Below are 16,782 nucleotides of genomic sequence, written 5' to 3'. Positions count from 1 at the left end.
TTTTGCTCTGCATCTAATCTAATGGCACTTTAATTTAATGTACCTTATATAACTCATGAATCATTTCTTAAGTGCTCACAATCAGAGTTTCTCAACATCAGCAATATTGCCAATTTAGGCTGAACCATTCTATGTTGAAGGTAAGGGAGCTAATCTGGGTATTATAGGATTTTTAACAGCATTCCTGACTTCTAACCACTGGATACTGGTCGCTCTTCCACACTCCAAGTATATTACTGAAAAGGATCATAATATGCCACACTAAAACATGTCACTTTAGCATAAGGATTAGTTTGAGTTGAAAGCAAAGAAAATAGTAGCAATTGAGAGTCCACAGTAAGAGTTCTCTGACCTTCCCTATCTCACTAAAATTACTGCATCCATTCCCCTTTTATAAAGGTGTCTCCTCTTCCTTACCAGGAAAAGGAAAATGACTTTTATCCCAAGATGGCACCTGGAGAAGTTAACTTTTTAAAAACCACATATCAATCAGTTAGACACCATTGTAGATTATTAATAATAATAATCTATCATTACTTTACCCATGCATTTCCAAGTTACTTTCCCAGAATTTACCTCTCTGGGAAGTAAATTTTCAAGCAAATTGGGTACTTTTTCTGGTCGCTTCTCCATCATGTGTTACCTTTTGTTAAAATGTTATATGACCCTCTAAGTATAATTGGTTGTTTGGACTTTTCACTTTTCTGTGAAGTTCTCCAAGTATATAAAAATATTAGCATCAATAAATTTTGCCTTTCTTTTTTCTTTTTAATTTGTCTTTTGCAAGTTTAATTCACAGACCTCCAGATGTTGTACCTGAGAGGGTGGAGGAAAAATTATTTCTTCTCCTCTGCACTATTAAAATGGTTTCCAGGTGTTGCCTTATATTTCCTGTGGGATAAAATCATGGGTAATAGAGAACCATTGCTCTAAATGACAATAATCTTTTGAATGAAGAATACACAAGTTCACCATCTTATACTTTTAACATTTTGCAAAGTATTTCATAAAGATAATCTCCTTTATTCCTTAAAAACCTACCATATATTATGAAATTGTTAAGGATCAGAGACTCAAGGAAGTGGAATCTCGTAGGCATTCCTTCTGCCTACCATTCAATAATACCTGGCATCTACATGAATCACTTCTGACTTCATCACAATCTAGTTTATGAGAAGTCTTCTTTTGTTATTAAACTCTTGAATTTCAATTTTGCTCTTGGTGGTTACTATTGGCTTCTTTGAATAGGTTATAAGCAGTTTGAAGCAAAGAATGATTCATTACACAAAAACATTGAATATCTCAGCAGAAATGTTATCTGCCCTATTTGCTTAATATTAAAGAAGGAAATAGTCTTTTATCAATACTAGCACAATTCTTTGCATATAGTAACTGCTCAATCAACATTTAATGAAATATTTAAAGAAAACTGATGAGAACCCTTAGGCATACATGTGAATTAAACAACATTTTTCTTTGTTGGCACTGCTTTTCAATTTTTTTTTCTTGGAATACATTTTCCTCTGCCTCCTGATTTTAGTTTTCAAGGCTTTCATGATCATTCAGGGGATTAAAGACTGTATATTCAGAACCTCTGTTGAAATTTCCCTTCCATTTCTATTTTCATTCAGTTTTCATGCTCCATAAAAATCTATTTTTGTCTGAAATCCACCAAAACATTAATTTTCTCAGTATAACTAAGCTTGGAAATTTGAAAAGAGAATTGATCAGATACTGTGATAGGGTAACTCCTGAGTTAGTTGTTTAATGATTTTAGAAGCATATAAAATATGAAAAGAACACATTTTGAATCAAAGCAAGAAGTTATGTTCCCTACATTTCATCAAGGTAGCTTTGTAAAAATATGTTTTGCCAGAAAAAAATGAGATAACATAAAAAGGAAATGTGTTACTCAGCTGAAAATTTTTGAGCTAGAATCATTGAGAAGAAGTGGATGAAAGGATTAGTTATCTGAATATAGAAAGGAAATAAATTCATAACAGAGACAATACAAAATTTAAGTAAGAATGGGCCTATAATCAATGATGTAAAATAAACCGTAAAAATCAATTCACTTTGAAATGAACACACTCAAATTCATTTTTAAACTGTGTCAAGGTTACTTTATAGCTACTGGATACATAGGTGTGGGGGCGGGGAAGACTTCAAGATTAGAGTCCCCAACCACATGACTTTGTCAAAACTTCTAGTATGTGATAGAAAAATAATACAATATATGATCAGAGGAAATAAAAATGTAAAAAATAATAATTCTCAAAGCATTTCATTTCTGCAAGAAAGAATAAAGAATTAAATGAGCTAAATTACACATATGGGAATTCAATAGGAACAATTTCAACTTAAAAGTTAAAAAGTATTTCTATCAAAAGTTGTTTCTGAATCTATTCAATTTCTGACAGAAGGGGACTTTAATTATTATGTTGTGTCACTCATAGGAACCAGAGTATATTTCAAGATGATTGATTGCAGCTGGATTTGAGAGCAGTGCTCATTTCCATCATTTCATATTCCATGCTAAATCGAGGAAACAGACACAATAGTTTGCAACAGAAGATTCATCAACATAGGCTGACTTAGGGCTTCATGAGGGAGTGGAGAGTTTATTCAACTTTTTTACTGAACAAAATGATCTCGAAGATGTCATTTGGAGAAAATTAACCTGGGGTGATTGCTTTGAAATATTTTGAAGATTCTGTGGTGCGAAAAATAAAAATGGAACTCAGGAAATAGCCACAGATTTAGAACAAGTCAAACTTTTGAAAAGTCATGACGTCACAAAAGGATAATCTAAGTTTTTGCACAGTAGGTTTCTTGATATTATAGTTGACATTTAAAAATTTTTCATCTTTTCTGGTTGTAAATGAGTATAATTTTCAAATGCAAATAGTCAATTGGGAAATATTTCTCTTGCGACATTGCCATGTTTCTTATGGAAAACTGCTGAAATACTGAGAAAAAAAAAATGACTCCTTTTGAAAGTCCCAATGGCTAAGATCTGGTTAAATGATAATGAAATATAAATGTTCTATACTTTCTTATCACTGAGAACATTTCCCAAAAGCACTATTCCTTAACTAATTTAAAATTTGACTAAACACTAAAATATAAGTTAAACCAAATAATCTTTCACTAATGAGTTGAGCAAGATGAGCCAATTGGCCTTTTACAATTCTAATTTCTATAATTCTATGAATTCAATATAGTGTATCAAAACCCTCAAAGGTAATGCAGTGTTAAATCAATACAAACGAACTATAATGAAAATGAAGCACTTCCTTTATCATGTGTTTAAGAGAAAGACTTTCTGAGGTGATTGTACCGGGGATATGTAAGGTTTTTAATGTGGCTACGCCTCCCTTCCCTGTGGCAGATTTTAGAAGCATAGCTTTATGGGCTGCTTTATTCCCCTTGAACCACATATGCTGTTTTTTAATTGGTTTTCTGGATGATGCCCAGGAATCCTGAACATTTTAAAAGAGGTTATTCAACATAGTTCTTAAAGTTAACGGTTTATAATTTTGAGGTCAAAATTGTATGCATTTTAAAGCATATACTCCTCATCTATCAAGCAGGGCTTATGATACAAATAGGAAGCCAATTTTGTTCTATCTGCATATGTCAAGAACGAATATTGTCGTGATCTAAATATTTGGAGATTCAAATGGATGACTTCAATTTATAATGCATGTCTTGTAAGCTTGCTCTAGTTTGCTGATATGGTTACTTGTAAATTAAAACAAATAAGAAGTAGGAAAAAATAAACAAAGGGTCTAATAGTATGCATAGCAAAACTTTTGTGAATATTTCTCACAAAACTTATGTGCTAAGATGGCCTTACAACAAGCATCAAAAATAGTTTAATAATATTTCCATGTATTTACTAAAAATAGTTTAACAAATTTAGTTAAGTAAATATTAAACTATTTTCTAGGTTTAGAATATTTTCTTGCACTTTATACAATGGACCATTAGATTAAGAACAATACCTATTAGAGTGGATGCAATTTTGGAAGTGTTGACTAAACATTACAAAATAAATGAAGGAATTTCTAAATAAGAAGTACTAAATGAAATACAAATTAACAAAACTACAAAATGTTTTTTTTATGTATTTATGGCATAACATTTTTAATTCAGAAAATTATATTTTTTATTCTTCTAATACAAGCACTATATAAAAGTTATGTAATCTACTTCTTTCTCACTGTTGCATTAAAACAAATGGTTTTACATCCAGTAGTATTTAATTAAGTGAATAACATTAATCATAAATACTTCAATGCTGAAAATAAACAAGTTATTTATTTTAATGATGCTTTAATTTTGATAAACAGATACAACCTGCAATAATGTTTCAGGTGATTCTATAAACATGTCTTTTAATAATTCCTTAGTGGGAAATATGTTAATATTTATTTTAGGATAAAAATATTTTTGTATATCTACACACATATATATTTGTTTCCTAATTCATAAATTTATATTTATAATATACATTTTTTTAATTTTATTTTTGCTCTATGTCTAATTGGAGATGTTGCATGAGGAACATACAAGCCTCTAGTTGGAAATTGTGTCCTTCTTCAAATCAAGGTGGAAAAACCTAAAATGAGAGTGTTTCTTTTGTTAAATTCCTTAATGGATAGAAGTAATTTGCATATTAAGCTTAGTGAACTCTGTTTCCAAATGTACTCTTGTTGATTATGAATGACCTGCACTGTACTATTATTCTGAAATTTGGAATAAGTGGTCTGTTATTAATTAATTAATTAATTAATTCTCTTCTAATTTTCAGTAGGTAAAAATAGATAAAATCTGAGGAGACATGATATGTTATGAACTTATTTTTAAAGTTTGCTTTTAATAATTTGCTAACATGGTAAGTCACATCCATCGAAAAGTGGACTAATTAATGAGTATTAGAAAGACAAATAATCTGATGTCCCTGGTGAACACTATTATTTGAATAATCATCTTTTATTCAAAGTAGAGACTAAACAAGAAGGGCAGAGTCACATTATTTGTGTCAGTACCATTTTATAATGTGTTGTCCTGGAGAATTCCAATTTTACCATAAACTTGCATATCCTATGCAACCACAATAAAACCTTATATGTTGTGCAAACAACCTTATTTTGAAAGATCTTTCCCATGCCCCAGATGGCTAAGTGAAACATTCCTCCCATTTGCATTCATTTTACAGAGAAATTAAGCTATGAAGCTTATGAGAAAAGCTTTTAACATTCCCTGATACATAGCAATCAGCTCTGATTGTATTCTGATAGTTTTCTATTTTCCTAGTAATATTTCGTATTCCAGAGAAACATCGGTACCATCTATTGATTGGCATCTGTTTTAGTTAGCTTTTACATCACTATGACCAAAAAATACCCTGAGAAAAATAATTTAGAAGAGGAAATTTATTTGGGGCTCATGGTTTCAGAGGCTTAATCCATGGTTGACTAACTTCATAGTTCTGAAGCAGAACATTATGACAGAAGACCATGGTGGAGGAAAGTAGATCAGGACATGGCAGCCAGGAAGCAGCGGGAAAGTTCTCTTTATCAGGGACAAAATATATACTCTAGAGGCACACCCTCAGCAAGCTACCTCTTCCAGTCAAATCCTACTTGGCTATAGGTTGTCACCCTGTTAATTCATATCAATAGATTGATCCCCTGATGAGTTTACAACTTTCATCATCTAATCATTTCACTTCTGATTGTTCTTGCATTGTCTCACACATGAACTTCTGGGAGACACCACATATCTAAACCATAACAATGTCCCAGAGACTTACCTAACTGATCCATTTTCTAGTCCTTCTCTGCCTGAGAAAGCAGGGAAATATAAAATTTGTTCCAAATGCAGGTGAAAATAGTTAATGGTTATAAGTTAGTAGTATTGATGAAAAACTTATAAGTAAAATTAACTAATTTTACAGTTATAAATAGTTTTTTTCTGCCTTTTTAACTGACAAATGTTGAAACAACTTGTCCAAACTTACATAGATGTTTTTTAATATAGATATGGGATTAAAATACAATCATGTGTGACTCCCCAGCACATGGTATTAAAAGGGATTCCCTATGAATTTAAGCAATCAAAGATACTATTACTTAAATATGCTGGAAATAAAGTCCTCAGATAAACTATCCTGGAGAAAAACATTTCCCAAAATACAGAACGAGTTTTCAAATTAATCCTGTCATGCAACCCTAAAGGTATCCTTATTTTCCTCCACTCAATTTATGTAAAAAAGTTTACCCAAAATACTGTTTAATGTCAGATGCTCCACAAGTGTGCCTTTTTTTTTTACATGACTGCCATGGATATTTACTGAAACTTATTGAGACTTAAAGCATTTCAACCATGATCTTTTGCCCAGACTTATCCATTCATATATTAGATAAAATTGGTCTTAAATTATTTAATGCAAAAATTCTTGAACCTGACCCCAGGGGTTCTTATCTCATGAATTTTTACTTATTAGAATGTTTCTTATATTCTTATGTGCCTAGAACTTGCTAGATTCTCAGTATGTTGGTAAATAAAAATACTTTTGTTCTCCACATTAAGCATCTGTTGGAGATGGGAGGCAATAATACATGAGTTATGAATTAAAATTGTGATGAACAATATAAAAAAGTAACGTATCCATGATTTGGAATTAAAAAGAAAACTCAAAAAATAAAGGTGCTCAGGTAATGGGCCCTGAGAAAGTTACTTTATTTTTAATAAAGAATGAAAAGTAGTCACCTATACCAAGAATCATGGGAAAAGCTTTCTGGAATTAGAGGCCTTTGGAAACTCTGAAATGGAAAATCCTTGTAACAATGAAGGAAACACAGTGTGACTAGAGTGGATTGGAGAAAGGAAAACAGACATACGATAAGGTTGGATAAGGGCCTGATGATGTGGGTCCTGAGGAGACATAAATTTACTCATTTGACAAATGTTTTTAAAGCATGCATTGAGAACCTGATGTTCTTGGAAGTGAAGTAAAAGATTGACATGGCCCTGCTCTTGTGGAGCATCATGGAATGGGGAAGATATATGTTAATTAATAATGCAGTCAATATAAATGGCAATGATAGAATGTCTCTGAGTGACTGATGCAAAATGCTATGAGAACTGATGGAGGAATTTGACTCTAAGAAGAACCGAAGTGTGAGATGAAAACTTAATGATGAATAGCCAAGAGAAAGAGGGAAGAAAGTAAATCACAAGCTCACATACAAATTGCAGAGTAAATAATGTTAGGGGAAAAAGTACTAGTTTTAATGTATATGGACAGTAATTAGAGCAGGGCCAAGAACAGTGTGACACATTATAAAGCTATTACCCTGTTCCAGGTGAAAAATAATGCCTATAGCAGAGAACTGGCCTCCTTTGAGATATACTCTGTATGTAAAAATATGTGAAAACCATACTGATCATTTGGGGTGTAAAGAAGAGACAACATGAATATATAGTCAATTCCTGATCAAGCAACAGAGTGAATTGTGTTATAATTTACTGGCATGGTGAAGAATTTGAGGAGATAGCTAAGAAGAGAAATCAAGAGTAGTCAGTGTGCCTGTTGAGTTTGATGTCAATTTTAGTGTGAGACTTCAAATACAAAAAAACAGTTAGATAAATAGACAAATGAGAAATGCATTAATTTACCCAACTTAAAAATCATTAGCATTTAGATGCTATAGATGCAGGAGTTATGCAGGTTTCTATTTAGCAAACATATCCCTTGGGCTGTGGAACTTTCAAGAAATACTGCCATCCAAATTACCAAGACTCATTATGGAAGTCTTAACTGGAAGCATAGATTATCGTATTACTAACATTTAAGGTATGCAAAAACAAACATATTTTTACTCTACAAGTTCCAAAATACTGAGTATGAGGAACATTTGCAAAAAGTAATGTAGGAAAGTAAAAATTCATCCATGTTTTGGAATCCTATAAAACCAAGTATAGCTGTCCCCTGCATATCTTCAAGGTTTTACCAGTGCCAAGTCAGTTAAATCTATTTCATGTGAGAAGAAAAAAAAAATTGGCTGTATTTTTGACAAGAAATACTTATTTTCTGTTAGAAATATGCATGTTATATTAATTATCTAACACAACTAGGAATCACCACCAAAGTTTGCATACTAAATTTTGAGATTTTGACCAATATAATAGGTGGTGAGGGTAAATATTTGAAGAAAATAGCCAATAGGCAGCTCAAATGACAGAACTGAAGAAGGGATTTAAATATTTATTTACAAATGAGAACAGGCATCAACATATTTACCCTAATTTTGCAAGAGTGAACCTTGACTAATTGGTTTTCTACCATTCTTTATCCTTCATTCCTATTTCCAGGTGCACCATGACATTCCAGAACCCATTATCCAGACAAGTGTCTTCCCTCATAAATCATTACCCACAAGGTGCTGCACTGTCAAGGTGTTGCTAGCATTATTTTCCTCTTCCTCCTTTTAGGTATTACTTAGCCAGCCCAAGAGGCAGGTAGCTGGTGGTAGCAATAGATAGTTTCAATAAGAGATCTTCTTCTATTTGTTCCATAATAACCTCTGGGATTTACATATTAATATTATACATAAGATATTTAAATTGAATCAAGAGCAAAACTAGCACTGTTTTTATTCTTTTTTTAGATTTTTAGGGACAAGGTAAAGGGAATGAATGATTCCTCCTGTTCTTATTCTTTAAATACTCTAGGGATCATTCTTGAGTTCAGAAAATTCATCTAATAGTAACATATTCTTGGCCACATTCAAGCAGGGACCCCACCCCACCAGATAGCTGCTTTGCTGTTATTTAGTCAACAATTACAAGCACTGGGGAGCAAATGGAATTTTGTGCTCTGAAATGCTTTCATTCACTGTTGAAAAAGAGAGGTTTGTCATTTTCCAATTGCCCTTGAATATAAATCTTGGAGGTTTTCCTTGCTTACTTCCCTTTCTGTGGCCAAAAAACTAAACAAACAAAAAAACTAATGCCAAAAAACAAAAACAAACAGAAAACCCCCAAAACTCCACTCCACTCTGTTTTTCTATGCCAACACCTTCCCTCCAAACCAGAAATCCATTTTCAGGGAATCTCAAACTAAACTTGAGCTGCAAGTGGCTGTTAATAGAGATTATCACTCCTTAGTATCAAGTATAGCAGAAAGAGTTCCTTTGCAGAGCCAAATTCTGATAGTCTCTGCATTGGTATTGACTTTTCTTTCAAGAAGAACATTACACGGGCTCCAAGTGGTACTTGGCAGTCTAAACGATGACTCATTTACCTACTAAGTGGTTCCACTAGGGCTTTTGTTTCCCTAACTCCCACCAGCTCTATTCAGTGTCTTACATCTTTTAGCCCCCATGAATATGTCACAAAATAACATTTGATTTCCTTTATCTTTTATATTTCTGTAGTCATGCAATATTTTATTATAACTTCTGTGCCCTATTTAGAGATTTCCTTTTGACTACAAATTCAATTTGGAGACATTTAAAACAAACAAACAAAAAAACTCCAGGTTTTTGTTTTTTGTTTTTTCTCTCTCTCTTTATACTTCCTCCCTGCTGTAGTTTGGAACTAGGATACCCCCAAAAGGCCATGTGTTAAAGGCTTGGTTCCCATCTTGGTGCTATCGGGAGGTGGTGAAGACTTTTAGAGGTAATGTCTAGTGGGGGTTTTTCAGTCATTGGGGATATGCCCTTGAATGTGATAGCAGGACTCCATCTCCTTCCTCTTTGCTTCTTCATTTTCTGGCCATAAGATGATTAATTTTGCTCTATGATATGCTTCTGCCATTATATGTTGCCTTGCTACAAACCCAACCAAACTTGTAAGCCAAAATAAACCTTTCTTCTTTATAAGTTGATCTCAGGTGTTTTTTATAGTGATGAAAATGAACTAACACATTCCAAAACAAACCTAATTTTCCTCAGTGCATCAACATAGCTAGAAAAAAACCAGGTGCTAGTAAGGATGGTAGGTATGGTTAGAGATATTACCATTTCTGGATATATTGTTTCATGAGATTGTTCATCTTTCACTAATTACAGTGGCCTTTATCATGAGGACCATTGAACTATTCTGGTTCCTAGTCTCCATATCCAGAATAAGTTTTAAAAAAAATTCCACTTAATATTTAAGTATAGTGTCTTTATATGTATTGAATTAGCAATTGTCTGATTATTCATTCTGCAAATATTCCAAGAATTAAAAACTCTCCATCTCTTCTGCTTTTGGACTTTGAATCTTTTTTTTTTTTTTTTTTTTTTTTACATAGGGTAATGATGTTTATTATATTTTTCCCCTCCCCCCCACCCCTCCCACCCCTCCCACCCCTCCCACCCCTCTTTTCCCTCTACACAGTCCTTCTTTCCTTCATTCTTACTGCTCTCCTTAGCCTAACTCTAAACCTAACCCTAAACCTAATGCTAGCCCCTCCCACCCCCCATTATATGTCCTCATCCGCTTATCAGCGAGATCATTTGTCCTTTAGTTTTTTGAGATTGGCTTATCTCACTTAGCATGATATTCTCCAATTTCGACCATTTGCCTACAAATGCCATAATTTTATCATTCTTCATTGCGGAGTAATATTCCATTGTATAAATATGCCACAGTTTCTTTATCCATTCATCAACTGAAGGGCATCTAGGTTGGTTCCACAATCTGGCTATGGTGAATTGAGCAGCAATGAACATTGATGTGGCTGTATCTCTGTAGTATGCTGATTTTAAGTCCTTTGGGTATAGGCCAAGGAGTGGGATAGCTGGGTCAAATGGTGTTTCCATTCCAAGCTTTCTGAGGAATCTCCACACTGCTTTCCAGAGTGGTTGCACTAATTTGCAACCCCACCAGCAATGTATGAGTGTTCCTTTTTCACCACATCCTCGCCAACACCTATTGTTGCTTGTATTCTTGATAATCGCCATTCTAATTGGGGTGAGATGAAATCTTAGGGTGGTTTTGATTTGCATTTCCCTTATTACTAGGGATGTTGAACATTTTTTCATATATCTGGTGATTGCTTGTACATCTTCTTCTGTGAAGTGTCTGTTCATTTCCTTAGCCCATTTGTTGATTGGATTATTTGTATTCTTCGTGTAGAGTTTTTTGAGTTCTTTATAGATTCTGGAAATTAGCGCTCTATCTGAGGTATGGTTGGCAAAGATATTCTCCCACTCTGTAGGCTCTCTCTTCACATTTCTGATAGTTTCCTTTGCTGAGAGAAAGCTTTTTAGTTTGAATCTATCCCAGATGTTTATTCTTGCTTTTATTTCTTGTGCTATGGGAGTCCTGTTAAGGAAATCTGATCCTGAGCCAACAAGTTGAAGATTTGGACCTACTTTTTCTTCTATAAGATGCAAGGTCTCTGGTCTGATTCCGAGGTCCTTGATCCATTTTGAGTTGAGTTTGAATCTTTTACAACATTCTGTAGGGTCCTTATGTGTGTGATCCCTTCCCTAGTAAATTCTTTGATCAAATATTGGTAACAATTTATGATCCTCAAGCATTTTTCCAATATTTTCCAAAATGTTGGATACCCATTTGTAGTTCTACCAACCAAACATAAGTTTACTTTGCTTTTGTAATAATGATATTATTTGAATGTATAATTACCTTTATTTCTAATTTCCATAAATGTAGAAGGTACTTTTTTTTTTTTTTTTGCGGTGCTGGGGATCAAACCGATGGTCTTGTGCTTGCAAGGCAAGCACTCTACCAACTGAGCTATGTCCCCAGCCCAAAAAGGTACTTTTTAAGAAAGTGCTATTATCTTTTTAATTAGCCAAGATGCAACTTTGCCCATTTTACTGACATATTAACCTTGAACTATTAAAAAAATCAATATCAAACATAAACTTTTGAAGCCACCATATAGATTTGATTTCAGACAACCAAAACCAATCTTCTAACTTAAAGTACTGATATTTGTATTTTGTTTCTTTTCATAGCATGAAAATCAACTAAATATATTACTGACAAAAGATTAATGTAAAAATTATTTAGAGAATCTTAAATTTCTTAGATTTTTTTTTTTTTTTTGCTTCTTGAATGTTCAAACTATGTTTACCATGAACTAAAAATTTCTCAATTACTTTAAGGCAGTGTGTTCCTATTTAGAAGATTTGAAAATATTTAGAACAGTCATTGGTCTAGTTGCATTAAATGAAAGTTAATGACAGTGATCATTTGGTGACTACATTAAAAGTCATTGAAAAGTTTATTTATTATTTCTATGACCTTTTATTAGAAAAGGTTAAGACAGAGAAGTTCCTTCAGGAACAGAGAAATATATTAGACCTCACTGCAGTGGAAATCAACTACAGAGAAGAGTTGGGGACAATGACAGTGGTGGATATATATATGTGTGTGTGTGTGTGTGTGTGTGTGTGTGTGAGTATTATATGTGAGATACATATGAACATATACATTTGATTCATATACATACATATCTCACATATAATACATACACACACACACGCACACACCTTCTGTTTTTCCATCTTTGGGTAAGCCTATCTGATGCTTTCAAATACCTTGTCTTTTATTCTTTGGCCTCAGCTAATATGTGGATTCCAGTCTTAATTTTGTCTGTTTCTGATAGTTGCTTTGTTTCCCTTGAATCATACCTCAGGTCATATGTATATGTGGGAGTCAACAGTCAGAGAGGTAACAGTATCAGCTGTAAATAAATAAAGTGAGCATGTATGAATATGTCATAACAAATCTTATGTATAAGTATAATGCTCTAATAAAAGAAAAATAATAAAATAAAAGAGTGAGAATAAAGGATGTATAAGAAGCCCAGTGAGTAGATCAAGAGCAAGAAACCTACTGGAGGTGAAGAAAATTTGACACAGTGACAATCACTGTATCCTTATTTATTTAATTGTAGATGGACACAGTACCTTTATTTTATTTATTTATGTTTATGTGGTGCTGAGGATCGAACCCAGTGCCTCACTCATATGTGCTAGACAAGCACTCTACCACTGAGTTACAACTCTAGCCCCCTTATTTATTTTTAATAGTGCCTCATTTTAAAGAAGAGAAATCATACAGATTTGTCTGACTTTACCAGAATAAGTGAAATAGTCAAATTAAAAATAAAAAATTTAAAGAGAAAATCCAACATGAAGCAAACAATTCATGCAAAAATTTTATTAAGATTTTTATCTATTATTTTCATTTTCCTTTATAGTTTCCTTTTTAGAATATTAAAATTGGTTATAAAAATCAATTGATTTCATATTTGGTGATCATTTATTATTTCTTAAATAGATATAATTTAATGTTCATTTAACAATAGTTTCATGTTCCTATCTATAAATATAGTCATAATATTATAATACGGTATATAAATAATTTATGTTCATTCATTGTCATATTTTCTCAATGTATAAGAAAATTATAAATCAGAGTCTTTTTAAACATAATTTAAAGGTAGAATTATTTGGTATCTAAATGAGAGCTCCTACTCAAATTTTTTTTGTTTTTTGCTGTCTATCATCTAAACAGATATTATTATTTTTGATTATTACCTTTAACTTCTATAAAGTAAAATTACTTTGGAATAGATTTTTGAATTTCAAAGACTTCAAGAAACAATGAAGCCTGAGAAAGATATAACATTGAATCAAAAGGGAGTTACATATGATAAAATATTATTTTAAGTTACCTGTAGGTGAGATTAAACAACAATCATAATTATAGTCTTAGAACCTTTCAAAGATAGTGAAATGGAAAAAAAAATAAACTTTTTAAAAAGGTTAATAAAATAGTTTTACTTGGAAGAACTAGAATTCATATGAAATAATTAAATGTTCCTTCTGAATAACTTATTATGAAACATACAAACAAGTGGAAGATCAAGAAAAGTAAATCAGAGTATGGTTGCACTACAGATAATAAAACTGAAATAATAAATTCAAATGAATGTAAGAGTGATCTCTTGGTTGTCTTCACAGCTGATACCTATTGCCTGTGTTGTGATCTATTGATTATTCCATAATTTGCTTTTTTCTTGGCAGGGATATGCTGTGGAATGCAGAGGAAACAAAAATCAGCAGTGTTTGTCTCTGTTATTTTCAGCGTTCCAAGGAGAGGTTTCTTTATATGGCTTCTAAAGTAAGTCTACAAATCCAAAACCTAGGTCTGAACAGAAACAGACTATATCTAAAATTCTCAAATATTTCTCTATAGGAGTCAAGGCTGCAAGTGATTTAAAGCAAAAATAAATTGATTTGGTAAATCATACTTTACCACTGTACTTGATCCCCCTATAAATAATATATAACTGAATTTTAGTTGTCATTTAAACAGTTGACTATAGACAGACATAATGAGGGACAGGAGATTCTCATTATTCATGGGTTTTATATTTTCAAGTTTACTTGCCTGCTAAAATTTATTTGTAACCCCAAATTCAGAATTTTTGGTGCTTTTCCAGTCATGCACATGGTGCCAAAAAATTTGAGTCATCCAGTATGCACAGAGCCAGCAGAGACTAAGCATGGCAAGAGTTCTCTGTCTCTCATTTCAGCTCTCATTATAAACAAGTGTCTTTTCCTTGGTCTATTTAGTCATTTTTTACGTATACAAGCATTTTGTTGATAATGTTTTTTGAATGTTTTAATTTTTTTTTTTTATTATTTGTTCTACTTAGTTTTACATGACAGCAGAATGGCAGAATGCCTTTTGATTCATAGTACACAAATGGGGTACAACGTTTCATTTCTCTGGTTATACACAAAATAGAGTCACACCATTTGTGTAATCATACATGTACATAGGGTAAAGAAGTTTGTCTCATTCCACTCTTTCCTTCCCCTAATGCCTCTCCTTCCCTCATTTTCCTCTACACAATCCACCCTTCTTTCATTCTTCCCTGACCCCCTCCCCACTCCTGTTATGCATCAGCATCCACTTATCAGAGAAGACATTTGACCTTTGATTTTTTGGGATTGGCTTAGCTCCCTTAGCATGCTATTCTCTGACTCCATCCATTTACCTGCAAATGCCATAATTTTTTTCTTCTTTATGGCTGCATAATAGTCTGTTGTGTATATATACCACAGTTTCTTTAGCCATTCATCTATTGATGGGCCTTTAGGTTGGTTCCATGATCTAGCTATTATGAATTGAGCAGCTAGAAACATGGATGTGGCTGCATCACTGCAGTATGCTGATTTTAAGACATCTGGGTAGGGGCTGGAGAGATAGCTCAGTCAGTAGAGTACTTGCCTTGTAAGCACAAGGCCCTGAGTTCGATCCCCAGCGCCCCCCCCCCCAAAAAAAAGACCTCTGGGTATAAACAGAGGAGTGGGATAGCTGGATCAAAAGGTGGATCCATCCCAAGTTTTCTGAGGAATCTCCTTACTGCTTTCCAGTCTACACCAGTTTGCAATCTCACCAGCAATGTATGAGTGTACCTTTTTCCCCCACATCCGGGGAAACACTTATTGTTGTTGGTAAGTATTATGTTTAAAATGCACAGGGTGCCATGGGTAGTGCTAAGTGCTGTCAAGAGTCACTAATATCAAGAAATGACTGTGATGTTGCCTCTGGCGATTGTCGGGGTACCCGGGACCCCTGGCCCTAGGTGTGGCTAAGATGGCACCTGGCAGTGAGCCAGAGCAGTTAACTTTTGCACAAACATCTGACATCATTTTAAGGAAGTCTTTATGACTGGTTCTCTGGTCTCATGCACAACGCATGATCTCGGTATGCCCTGCTTGGCTCTCTGTATCTGTCCACGCTTTTCCCTCGTGTGCTCTCCTTTGATTGGTGGTTTTACCTATATAAGGTCTGTAACTTCCCTGCTGGGGGAGGAAGGAGGATAAGAAAAAGAAACAATAGAAGCAGAAGGACAGCGCGCAATAAAGCATTGAAACTTCAACCAGGTGTCGTGTTTCTCTGCGGGTAGGGAACGCAACAGGCAATAATGTGTATTAAGCTTTGTTCATGTGTGAACTGTAGGGTTGTTGGCTACAAATTGAAAGTTAATGAATCAACAATATGTATTATTGTGGGAAGCCGTCCTTATTTAGCAGAATCAGACTAGGTTGAACCATGTGACACAGAGGCCTGGCTTCTAGGAACTGCTGGAAAGTATGTGGCGTTGAGTGGGAATGGTTCCCTGTCTCCTTCTGGAATATTCCCCCTAAGAGGATGACTCTCCTAACCCCACACTATCCTGTCCATCAAAGAAGCAGCTCCTCCCATCCTTGCCCCTTTTACCTGTCTGTCTATAAGTAAAAGAGAGCTGGGCGACTTGTTGTAAAGAAGTCAGAGCTGGTATGGCCAGACCTGTCACACCCCCTCTCTCATCAAAAGAGCATTGGCTCTTGTATGTTTATTGAGTAGATAAGTTTTTTGGGTAACAGATAGAAAAACTGCTAACATTCTCCTCCGGCAGTTAACCCTTTCTTCCTCCACACGGGACCTGGCAGAGAGGACCCTGACATATTATATAAGTTATCTTTAAACAGTAACATATATACATAAGATGACGTTATTTATTGATAAATTGATGAAAGTCAGTGACTAGAGGCTTGTGGGAACCTAATCTGTATTTCCCTTCAAGACAGTGATTCAGTATTTGCTAATTCAGTATTTACACTATTTTATAGGATGTGATTTCCGTCACTAACAAAAAACCAATTGTACATGAATACATTCAGTTTGCTAAGGCTGCTATCACAAAATATCACAGACTAAGAGGCTTAAATAAGAAATTTATTTTCT

This window comes from Sciurus carolinensis, chromosome 4 (genome assembly GCF_902686445.1).
Source record: "Sciurus carolinensis chromosome 4, mSciCar1.2, whole genome shotgun sequence".
Taxonomy (NCBI): Eukaryota; Metazoa; Chordata; class Mammalia; order Rodentia; family Sciuridae; genus Sciurus; species Sciurus carolinensis.
This window is presented reverse-complemented; position numbering follows the sequence as displayed.